This window comes from Ranitomeya variabilis, chromosome 6, assembly GCF_051348905.1.
Source record: "Ranitomeya variabilis isolate aRanVar5 chromosome 6, aRanVar5.hap1, whole genome shotgun sequence".
Lineage (NCBI taxonomy): Eukaryota > Metazoa > Chordata > Amphibia > Anura > Dendrobatidae > Ranitomeya > Ranitomeya variabilis.
In genome coordinates, this window is record NC_135237.1 from 563,059,833 (window position 1) to 563,072,452 (window position 12,620).

Sequence of the window (12,620 nt, forward strand, 5' to 3'; positions counted from 1 at the left end):
CAGGGGCTCATTGTTTCAACAAAGTAGTTCAATGTCATTAGCATATTAGCAAATAGGATTATTCACTGACCCTGTGAGAAGACAACAATACAGTACTGTGGGGGCTGATATCAGTTGGCAACAACAGCCATTCATAAATTAGCAAATAACTCATCCTACAAGAGAACACCATGAACATCAGTAAAATATTAATACAAATAAAATGATATCCACATACCATATCCCACTATCACAACCTCTCCCCCTCTTAATAAGTGAGCACGTCATGAGGTCTACACAGACCTCTGGCCTGCTCACTTTAGTCCACATTGCTCCACTGTTTATAGTTCCTTGTACAGTGGCAGGGGTTGCAATAATCATGAGCACTTGTTGTCCATAAATTCCCAGGTCCTGGCTTTACAGTCATACCAGGTTTTTTGACTGGACTGGGCCTTTCGCTGATGTTCATTATCCAAGGTAGCTAGCTGGGCGAGACAGTCTCTGAACTCTAGAACATAGGGAATGATGGGTGTTTCGGTGTCTGTGATATCTCCCTCAAATTGTTCTTTCAGAAGAGTGAGAGTCCCACAGACCTTCTGGTCAAACAGATTGCTCCCTGGTGAGGTCCGGATGTCGTGGTACTTGAGGGGCCTATAGTCAGATGACTGCTCCCACAAAATGACACTGTAACTCCTCAATGTTATTTCCAAGGACGATATCTGCAGGAAGTCCTCCCATAACTCCAATCCAACATAGTTTTTCTCCAAAACCATAATCCAAACGTACCAAAGCTCGCTGCATATATTTGCGGACCCCGCCAGGACATTGAGAATTCCCGGGCCCTGGTAAATTGATTCGGGTCGAACCACACGGGGGTCAGCGATCGTCAGGAATGCCCCCGTGTCTCTAAATCCCAACACTTTGTATCCATCAATTAAGACATCCTGCCGGTGGTGTTGCCGTTGCTCTGTATTTCTGAGGGTCAAAGGCTGGAGTCCGTACGCTCCAGGAGGGTTATCTATGGTGTCCGGGTCGGTGGTCCTCTTGGGTGGGGGTTGTGGTAACTCTTCCTCAGGCAGGATGGAGTGCACAAGATGCGCTGGATGAGGTGGGGCTCCCTCCGAATCCTTGAGGGACAGCTGGATTGCAAATGCCCGGGTTGTCTACACCCATAACACCTTCCCATTGGGTATTTCCCCCAGGTCTTGGTCGGAACTGTTGGAGCCCAGGATTGTGAGGTGTGATTGTCATCGGCCTTCGGCTGGGTGAAGGGGCAGATATAATCCCAGGGCGCCGGGGTGCGGGATAAGGCTGTGGTTTGTTGTCCAGCAGACTCCTCCATTGTGGTCGGATAGTAAGGGCCTCATGGGCCAGGGCTGCAGCTCTGTCCACGTGCACGGCGTGCGCTCCCGGACCCTTTCCTGTAATTCTGTGGGGCACTTGGCAAAAAATTGCTCTATAAGGAACGCCTGTATAACATCTTCCACAGTAAAAGCATTTTCTGCTTCCAGCCATTTCCGACATGCCTGGGACATCTTATGGGCATACATCCTAAACGATCCCCCCGTTGTGCATGGGAGGTCTCGGAACTGGGCCCTGTGTGAGTCCGGGGTGATAGCATGGTAATCCAGGATAGTCCGCTTACAATGTTATAATCCCGCTTCCGCTGGGAGTCAATGGTTCGGTAAACTTCCGCTGCGCATCCGTTCAGGAGTCCCACTAATAAACGCATCCAGCCAGAGTGGGGAACCTCCATCACAGCATACTGTTGCTCAAAGTCCGTAAAAAAGTACCCCTCCACATCTCCGGAAGTCTCATCAAAGGGCTAAAAGTCTGTCCGGGTGATCCGTACAGGCTCCCGGATCGTGTGGTTTACACTCCACATCGCATTACTCCCTCTTTCTATTTCCATTGCTTCTTGTCTCCGCTGTGCTCGGGAGCTGCCTCCTCTTTATACTCCTGAGACACCTGAGCCCAGAACCGCCATCTCTTCTTCGTACCACACCACTCACTTTTTTTTTGGGGTGGGGGTCCTCGTCTCCTGGGCTTGTCCTTCAGACATATGGGAGTAGGTGGTCTGGCTAGCACCAACCAGTAGATCATTTAAGGTCTCTTTAGTCAGTCCCTGATAGTTCAGGCCCAGGTCTCTGGCTCTCTCTTGGATACAGTCCAATTTCTGTACTCACTCTGTGTGTGGTTCTCCATTAGGTTATGCTCTGTTGATCCCACCGCTGCCACCAGTTGTCACAGGGTCCTTCTCCGATATCACACAATCAACAGAGCCAGCGAAGAGTGAACAATTTCAAGACCTTTATTAAGGCAAAAATAAACAATCCACCACACTGAGGATACAATAGTCTAGAACCCGAATGCAGTTCAGTAACAGGATAAAAGTACAACAATCCAGCAGACAGAGGATAACACAATCCATATACTCTTCTTTCCCTCTGTTATGCTGTGATCATATCATCATTCCACACAGGATCTGATCTGTGTCTCAACTCCCTGATATTTTAAATGTCCCTCTCCTCATTCACAGGTCATGAGGGGGAAGGTCACAGTAGCTCCTTGTTTCAACAAGCTAGTTCAATATGTCATTAGCATATTAGCAAACAGGATTATTCACTGACCCTGTGAGAAGACAGCAATACAGTGCTATGGGGGCTGATATCAGATGGCAACAACAGCTATTCATCCATTAGCAAATAACTCATCCTACAAGAGAACACCATGAAAATCAGTAAAATACTAATACAAATAAAATGCTATCCACATACCATATCCCACCATCACAATGGTAATATATTAAAAGCTTGCCACTAGTTGAAGATGTCTCCGATCAATATAACCATAGGCCTCAACTGGCCCGTCAGCATTTTAATCGGCCATTTCAAATGAGACAAGAGCTTCTTACATAAAGAAGGGATGAAATGTCGCCATGATTATTGTGCAAGGAGCTGTCTCTTGTATTTCTTCTTGGTAGCGAGAGAAATTGGCAAACATGAGAATCTGAGCAACTGTGACAAGGGCCAGACTGTGATGACTGGATTAAGGACTTGTCGGGTGTTCCCTTTCCATGTCAGATCTTGACGAGCATTCATGTTGTAGGAGACGTACCTGATATTCGGTGGGCCTGAAAATGTATTCCCAGAATATGGCGGGTCATTTAGGGCGTTCCCGGTATACGACAGGTCTTGTGAGGTGTTTCCATTATATGGCAGCTCTTGTCGATCATTCTTGTTGTACAAACTGTCTTGTGGGGGGGTTCTCATTATATGGCAGATCTTGTGAAATGTTCTCAGTATTTAAGATGGTTAAGGGGTGTTCCCAGTATTCACCAGGTTAATTGGGATGTTCTTGGTATACTGCATGTTTTATGGGGCGTTACCTGTATATGACTGGTCTTTTGGGGTGTTTGTGGTATATGGCAGTAATTATGGGTGAATTCCAGTATATGTTAGGTCATGTTTGGAGTTCCTTACATACAACAAATTATGTGGGCGTTACTGGTATACAGCAGGTTTTAAGGTGGTTCTGCTGTATCCGGTCAGTCTTGGATGGGGTCCGGTACATGGTGGGTTATGCGAAGTGTTGTCTTGTAGGATTTTGCCTGTATCCCCTGGTTTTATGGTGTGTTTCTAATATACAGCAGCACATGTGGGATGTTCCCAATATATTACAGGTCTTGCGGGATGCTCCCAGTATATGGTAGGATTTGTGGGATGTTCTGAGTATACAGCAGGTCTTGTGGGATGTCCCCAGTATACAGCAGTTCTTTTGGTATGTTCCCAATTTATTTGCAGATCTTGTGGGATGTTCCCATTATATTGTAGGTCTTGTGGGATGTTCCCAGTATATTGCAGGTCTTGTGGGATGTCCCCAGTATAGGGCAGGTCTTGTGGGATGTTCCTAGTATGTTGCAGGTCTTGTGGGATGTCCCCAGTATAGGGCAGGTCTTGTGGGATGTTCCTAGTATGTTGCAGGTCTTGTGGGGTGTTCCCAGTATACGGCAGGTCATGTGGGATGTTCCTAGTATGTTGCAGGTCTTGTGGGATGTTCCCAGTATACGGCAGGTCATGTGGGATGTTCCCAGTATACGGCAGGTCTTGTGGGATGTTCCCTGTATACGGCAGGTCTTGTGGGATGTTCCCAGTATACGGCAGGTCTTGTGGGATGTTCCCAGTATGTTGCAGGTCTTGTGGGATGTCCCCAGTATACGGCAGGTCTTGTTGGATGTTCCCAGTATATTGCAGGTCTTGTGGGATGTCCCCAGTATAGGGCAGGTCTTGTGGGATGTTCCTAGTATGTTGCAGGTCTTGTGGGGTGTTCCCAGTATACGACAGGTCTTGTGGGATGTTCCCAGTATACGGCAGGTCTTGTGGGATGTTCCTAGTATGTTGCAGGTCTTGTGGGATGTTCCCAGTATATTGGAAGTCATGTGGAATGTCCCCAGTATATTACAGGTCTTGTGGGATGTTCCCAGTATATTGCAGGTCTTGTGGGATGTTCCCAGTATATTACAAGTCTTGTGGGATGTTCCCAGTATACAGCAGGTCTTATGGGATGTTCCCAGTATATTGAAGGTCTTGTGGGATGTTCCCAGTGTATTGCAGGCCTTGTGGGATGTTATCTGTATAAAGCAGAACTTGTGGGATGTCCCCAGTATAGGGCAGGTCTTGTGGGATGTTCCTAGTATGTTGCAGGTCTTGTGGGATGTCCCCAGTATAGGGCAGGTCTTGTGGGATGTTCCTAGTATGTTGCAGGTCTTGTGGGGTGTTCCCAGTATACGGCAGGTCATGTGGGATGTTCCCAGTATACGGCAGGTCTTGTGGTATGTTCCCAGTATACAGCAGGTCTTGTGGGATGTTCCCAGTATGTTGCAGGTCTTGTGGGATGTTCCCAGTATATTGCAGGTCTTTTGGAGTGTCCCCAGTATATTGCAGGTCTTGTGGGATGTTCCCAGTATATTGCAGGTCCTGTGGGGTGTCCCAGTGTATTGCAGGTCTTGTGGGATGTTCCCAGTATATTGCAGGACTTGTGGGGTGTTCCCAGTATACGTCAGGTCTTGTGGGATGTTCCCAGTATATTGCAGGTCTTGTGGGATGCTCCCAGTATGTTGCAGGTCTTGTGGGAAGTTCCCAGTATGTTGCAGTTCTTGTGGGAAGTTCCCAGTATATTGCAGGTCATGTGGGATGTTCCCAATATATTGCAGGTCATGTGGGATGTTCCCAGTATATTGCAAGTCTTGTGGGATGTTCCCAGTATATTGCAGATCTTGTAGGATGTTCCCAGTATACGGCAGGTCTTGTGGGATGTTCCCAGTATACGGCAGGTCTTGTGGGATGTTCCCAGTATATTGCAGGTCTTGTGGGATGTTCCCAGTATTCGGCAGGTCTTGTGGGGTGTTCCCAGTATACGGCAGGTCTTGTGGGATGTTCCCAGTATTCGGCAGGTCTTGTGGGATGTTCCCAGTATATTGCAGGTCTTGTGGGGTGTTCCCAGTATACGTCAGGTCTTGTGGGATGTTCCCAGTATATTGCAGGTCTTGTGGGATGCTCCCAGTATGTTGCAGGTCTTGTGGGAAGTTCCCAGTATGTTGCAGTTCTTGTGGGAAGTTCCCAGTATATTGCAGGTCATGTGGGATGTTCCCAGTATATTGCAAGTCTTGTGGGATGTTCCCAGTATATTGCAGGTCTTGTGGGATGTTCCCAGTATTCGGCAGGTCTTGTGGGATGTTCCCAGTATATTGCAGGTCTTGTGGGATGTTCCCAGTATTCGGCAGGTCTTGTGGGATGTTCCCAGTATTCGGCAGGTCTTGTGGGATGTTCCTAGCATGTTGCTTATTTTGTGGGGCGTTTCTGTTTGGGGTGTTGTGGGGTAATTTTATTGTATGACAGATCTTGTAAGGTAATTTCATTGTAGGACAGATCTTGTGAGGAAATTTCATTGTAGGGCAGATCTTATGGGATGTTGCTGGTATGAAGTAGTTGGTACCTACCCAAAGTAGTCCAAGGAAGGATAACCGGTGACTATATCCGAGGCCACAGAACAGCTCCGATTCATCATATGTGGGATGCCAGACACCACAGGACCTCCGCAAGGGTCTTGTAAGGTCGTGCCTCAATGGGTCTGAGTTGTTTTGGGGTCCTACCAATATTAGGCTGTTTTTAATGTTGTGGCTGATTACAGTATACATTGTTATGGTACCGTCTGCTTAGCTGGTGTTTCTCCGCCTTTGATTTGTGATTTGATGTGTGCTGAGCCTGTGCATCTAAAGCTGATGTTTGTCTTACCGTATCCAAGCATGTATGATGGTGCCTCATTTATGATGATGCCTCATTTATGATGATGCCTCATTTATGATGATGCCTCTTAGGTTCACACAAGTGTAAATTTGCCTTTATCATAGGATAAATGCATTTCTGTAAAATTTTTGGAGATCTCAAAAAAATCTTCCTCAGTACATAAGACTCTCGCACTCCTCTCCCAATCACTAAGTTACATAACACTGTTTTTAAGTAGTGTCTGAATTAATTGGCAAGTGACATTCCTTGTGACTTGCTAATTAAGGGTGGGGGAGCCATGTTGGTCAGACACATCCCCCCTACATACATCACACCTTCTCACTATTTAATTAGATCACACTTGTTATCTGTAAAAATGATTACTGCTGCTGAATCGATCCTGCGAAGCACGAGATTATAGAACAAACACATCTATGAGAAGGTGAATATTCTCTGTATTTCCTTATAGCTAAAATCTTTTTCACTGCTTCATTGACCTCAATAATACGTCTGGTATCGGCTTTATATAAAAATGGAGAATTACAGTAGTGCTCAAAATTTTACATATCCCGGCAGAATTTTTTCTTTCTTGGCTTTTTTTCAGTGAATATGAATGATAACACCAAACATTTTTCTCCACTCATGATTAGTGGTTGGGTGAAGCCATTTATTGTCAGACTACTGTGTTTTCTCTTTCTAAATCACAATGACAACTGAAAACATCCAAATGACGCTGATCAAAAGTTCACATTCTCATTTCTTGATACCGTGTATTGCCCCCTGTAACATCAATGACAGCTGAAGTCTTTTGTGGCAGTTGTGGATGAGGTTCTTTGTTTTCTCAGATGGTAAAGCTGCCCACTCTTCTTGGCAAAAAGCCTCCAGTTCCTGTCAATTCCTGGGTTGTCTAGCATGAACTGCGCGCTTGAGATCTCCCCAGAGTGGCTCAACGATATTGAGGCCAGGAGACTGAGATGGCCACTCCAGAACCTTCACTTTGTTCTGCTGTAGCCAATGACAGATCGACTTGGCCTTGTGTTTTGGATCGTTGTCATGTTGGAACGTCCAAGTATGTCCCATGCACAGCTTTCAGGCTGATAAGTGCTAATTTGCCTCTAGTATTTCCCGATGACATGCTCCATTCTTTCCATCAACTTTCACCAACTTCCTGTGCCTTTGTAGCTCACACATCCCCAAAACATCAGTGTTTCACCTCTGTGCTTTACAGTAGGATTGGTGTTCCTTTCATCATAGGCCTTGTTGACCTCTCTCCAAATGTAACATTTATAGTTGTGGCCAAAAGTTCAATTTTGGTCTCATCTCTCCATAACACCTTGTTCCAAAGGTTTTGAGACTTGTCTCTGTGCTGTTTTGCATATTGTAGAGATACTTTGTGGCATTTGTGCAGTAATGGCTTTCTTCTGGCGACTCCGCCATGCAGCCCGTTTTTTTATGCATCCCGAACAATTTTCCTGGCAGTTGTGGATGACATTTTTGTTGGTCTACCTGACTGTGGTTTTGTTTTTCCACATCCTGTGATTTTCCATTTGTTAATCACTGTTCGAATGCTGCTGACTGGCATTATCAATTCCTTGGATATCTTTTTGTATCCCTTTCCTGTTTTATACAGTTCAACTACCTTTCCCCGTAGATCAGTTGACAATTCTTTTGCTTTCCCCATGATTTACAATCCAGAAACGTCAGTGGCTGGAAGAAAGATTCAAGAGTCTGTCTGGATCCCACAAACTCACTCAGCTGACTCAAGTTTTGGTGTTATCATTCATATTTTCTGAAAAAAGACCAAGACAGTGTGAGAATAACCTGCATTAGCCAAAGGTCATTCTCTCACTGATAAGAATATTACTATAATACTGCCCATATGTACAAGAATATAACTACTATAATACTGCCCCTATGTACAAGAATATAACTACTGTAATATTTCCCCTATATACAAGAATGTAACTACTATAATACTGCTCCTATGTACAAGAATATAACTACTATAATACTGCTCCCTATGTACAAGAATATAACTACTATAATACTGCTCCTATGTACAAGAATATAACTACTATAATACTGCCCCCTATGTACAAGAATATAACTACTATAATACTGCCCCTATGTACAAGAATATAACTACTATAATACTGCCCCTATGTACAAGAATATAACTACTATAATACTGCCCCTATGTACAAGAATATAACTACTATAATACTGCCCCTATGTACAAGAATATAACTACTGTAATATTTCCCCTATATACAAGAATATAACTACTATAATACTGCTCCTATGTACAAGAATATAACTACTATCATACTGCCCCTATGTACAAGAATAGAACTACTTTAATACTGCCCCCTATGTACAAGAATATAACTACTATAATACTGCTCCTATGTACAAGAATATAACTACTATCATACTGCCCCTATGTACAAGAATATAACTTCTTTAATACTGCCCCCTATGTATAAGAATATAACTACTTTAATAATGCCCCTATGTACAAGAATATAACTATTATAATACTGCTCCTATGTACAAGAATATAACTATTATAATACTGCTCCTATGTAGAAGACTATAACTACTATAATACTGCCCCTATATACAAGAATATAACTACTATAATACTGCCTCTATGTACAAGAATATAACTACTATAATACTGCCCCTATGTACAAGAATATAACTACTATAATACTTCCCCTATGTACAAGAATATACCTACTATAATACTGCTCCTATGTACAAGAATATAACTACTATAATACTGCCCCTATGTACAGGAATATAACTACTATAATGCTGCCCCTATGTGCAAGAATATAACTACTATAATACTGCTCCTATGTAAAAGAATATAACTACTATAATACTGCCCCTATGTTCAAGAATATAACTACTATAATACTGCTCCTATGTACAAGAATATAAATTCTATAATACTGCCCCTATGTACAAGAATATAATTACTATAATAATTCCCCTATGTACAAGAATATAACTACTATAATACTGCTTCTATGTGCAAGAATATAACTACTATAATACTGCTCCTATGTACAAGAATATAAATTCTATAATACTGCCCCTATGTACAAGAATATAATTACTATAATAATTCCCCTATGTACAAGAATATAACTACTATAATACTGCTCCTATGTACAAGAATATAACTACTATAATACTGCTCCTATGTACAAGAATATAACTACTATAATACTGCCCCCTATGTACAAGAATATAACTACTATAATACTACTCCTATGTACAAGAATATAACTACTGTAATACTGCTCCTATGTGCAAGAATATAACTACTATAATACTGCTCCTATGTACAAGAATATAACTACTATAATACTGCCCCCTATGTACAAGAATATAACTACTATAATACTACTCCTATGTACAAGAATATAACTACTGTAATACTGCTCCTATGTGCAAGAAGATAACTACTATAATACTGCCCCATGTACAAGAATATAACTACTATAATACTGCTCCTATGTACAAGAATATAACTACTATAATACTGCCCCATGTACAAGAATATAACTACTATCATACTGCCCCTATGTACAAGAATATAACTTCTTTAATATTGCCCCCTATGTACAAGAATATAACTACTTTAATACTGCCCCCTATGTACAAGAATATAACTATTATAATACTGCTCCTATGTACAAGAATATAACTACTATAATACTGCCCCTATGTACAAGAATATAACTACTATAATACTGCCCCTATGTACAAGAATATAACTACTATAATACTGCTCCTATGTACAAGAATATAACTACTATAATACCTCCCCTATGTACAAGAATATACCTACTATAATACTGCTCCTATGTACAAGAATATAACTACTATAATACTGCCCCTATGTACAGGAATATAACTACTATAATACTGTCCCTATGTGCAAGAATATAACTACTATAATACTGCTCCTATGTACAAGAATATAACTACTATAATGCTGCCCCTATGTACAGGAATATAACTACTATAATACTCTCCCTATGTGCAAGAATATAACTACTATAATACTGCTCCTATGTACAGGAATATAACTACTATAATACTGCTCCTATGTACAAGAATATAACTACTATAATACTGCCTCTATGTACAAGAATATAACTACTATAATACTGCCCCTATGTACAAGAATATAACTACTATAATACTGCTCCTATGTACAAGAATATAACTACTATAATACTGCCCCTATGTGCAAGAATATAACTACTATAATACTGCTCCTATGTACAAGAATATAACTACTATAATACTGCCCCTATGTTCAAGAATATAACTACTATAATACTGCCCCTAAGTGCAAGAATATAACTACTATAATACTGCTCCTATGTACAAGAATATAAATTCTATAATACTGCCCCTATGTACAAGAATATAATTACTATAATAATTCCCCTATGTACAAGAATATAACTACTATAATACTGCCCCATGTACAAGAATATAACTACTATAATACTGCTCCTATGTACAAGAATATAACTACTATAATACTGCCCCCTATGTACAAGAATATAACTACTATAATACTACTCCTATCTACAACAATATAACTACTGTAATACTGCTCCTATGTGCAAGAATATAACTACTATAATACGGCTCCTATGTACAACAATATAACTACAATAATACTGCCCCATGTACAAGAATATAACTACTATAATACTGCTCCTATGTACAAGAATATAACTACTATACTACTGCTCCTATGTACAAGAATATAACTACTATAATACTGCCCCATGTACAAGAATATAACTACTATCATACTGCCCCTATGTACAAGAATATAACTTCTTTAATACTGCCCCCTATGTACAAGAATATAACTACTTTAATACTGCCCCCTATGTACAAGAATATAACTATTATAATACTGCTCCTATGTACAAGAATATAACTACTATAATACTTCCCCTATGTACAAGAATATAACTACTATAATACTGCCCCTATGTACAAGAATATAACTACTCTAATACTGCTCCTATGTACAAGAATATAACTACTATAATACTGCCCCTATGTTCAAGAATATAACTACTATGATACTGCCCCATGTACAAGAATATAACTACTATAATACTGCTCCCATGTACAATAATATAACTACTATAATACTGCTCCTATGTACAAGAATATAACTACTATTATACTGCTCCTGTGTACAGGAATATAACTACTATAATACTGCCCCATGTATAAGAATATAACTACTATAATACTGCTCCTATGTACAAGAATATAACTACTATAATACTGCCTCCTATGTACAAGAATATAACTACTATAATACTGCCCCTATGTACAAGAATATAACTACTATATTACTACACCTATGTACAAGAATATAACTACTATAATACTGCTCCTATGTAGAAGAAAATAACTACTATAATACTGGCCCTGTTTGCAAGAATATAACTACTTTAATACTACACCTATGTACAATAATATAACTACTATAATACTGCCCCTATGTACAAGAATATAACTACTATAATACTGCTCCTATGTACAAGAATATAACTACTATAATACTGCTCCTATGTACAAGAATATAACTACTATAATACTGCTCCTATGTACAAGAATATAACTACTATAATACTGGCCCTGTTTGCAAGAATATAACCATTATAATACTGCTCAATGGTGATGATTGACAATAGACAGTAGAACTGTCTGATAATGTCGGCAGTAGTATTTTGCTTCAGGTTTTTGTCCCTGTAAGCCCCATATACCGTATTTTTCGGGCTATAAGACGCACCGGACTATAAGGCGCACCCAGGTTTTAGAGGTGGAAAATAGGGAAAAAAATATTTTAAGCAAAAAAAATGTGGTAAAATATTTAATAACATAAATAACATACTATTATATGTGGTGTTATTATATATAATAGTATGTTATTATGTTGGAAGCTGCGGGACCAGTGTGGTGTCTGTGAAATACGATATGAAGACGCTGGAGGGTGAGTATAAGGGCTCATTTCCACATGCGAGGCACACGTCCGTATCTCGCATGTGGAAACCAAGCTCTGGCGCCGGCACTTTGGAGCGGAGCGTGCAGCTCCATGTGTTCCTATGCGGCCGCACGCTCCTCTCTGGAGTGCCGGCTCCACAGCTTGGTTTTCCACATGCGAGATACGGACGTGTGCCTCGCATGTGGAAATGAGCCCTAAGAATGGGTGCACAGGGCTTATAGTGAAAGCACCACTCCAGCACTGCAAAATAACACTGGAGTGCTGCTTTAAAATCCCATGGGAGAACTATAACT

At 41.0% G+C, this 12,620-nt stretch overlaps 1 protein-coding gene across 10 annotated transcripts in view; it reads left to right on the top strand.

Moving 5' to 3' along the window:
* The window catches only part of ADGRB1 (adhesion G protein-coupled receptor B1), a 478,004-nt gene that overhangs the window by 339,521 nt on the left and 125,863 nt on the right, over positions 1 to 12,620 (top strand). The gene's annotated exons all lie outside the window — the stretch shown is intronic.